Below are 346 nucleotides of genomic sequence, written 5' to 3'. Positions count from 1 at the left end.
TCCGGGGCGGCTGGGGGCCAGCTGGAGCCCTGCAACAGGTCCCTGCCCGGGGGCTTGCCTGGGGGGGACTACTCAGCCTGTTTGGTATAAAACTGCAGTAATTAAACCTCATTTACAGTGCTCAAGTACAAAGTAGAAGAGTAAACAGCGGTGGCTGTTTGCATTTATTAATCTGCAAACTATGCAATTAGGATTGCAGAGCTGGGAAAGAAGAGCACAATTGTTCCCCCCCACGGCCCCACTCGCTCGCGGGGAGCCGAGCTCCTGTTCCCGGGCCAGCAAGGCAGGCAGCAGCTGGGAACCACCTCCCAAAATAAAGTTATTTCCCCCATGGCATTGAGCCAGG

The sequence above is a fragment of the Fulmarus glacialis genome, unplaced genomic scaffold (genome assembly GCF_000690835.1).
Source record: "Fulmarus glacialis isolate BGI_N327 unplaced genomic scaffold, ASM69083v1 scaffold8089, whole genome shotgun sequence".
In the NCBI taxonomy this organism is placed as follows: domain Eukaryota; kingdom Metazoa; phylum Chordata; class Aves; order Procellariiformes; family Procellariidae; genus Fulmarus; species Fulmarus glacialis.
This window is presented reverse-complemented; position numbering follows the sequence as displayed.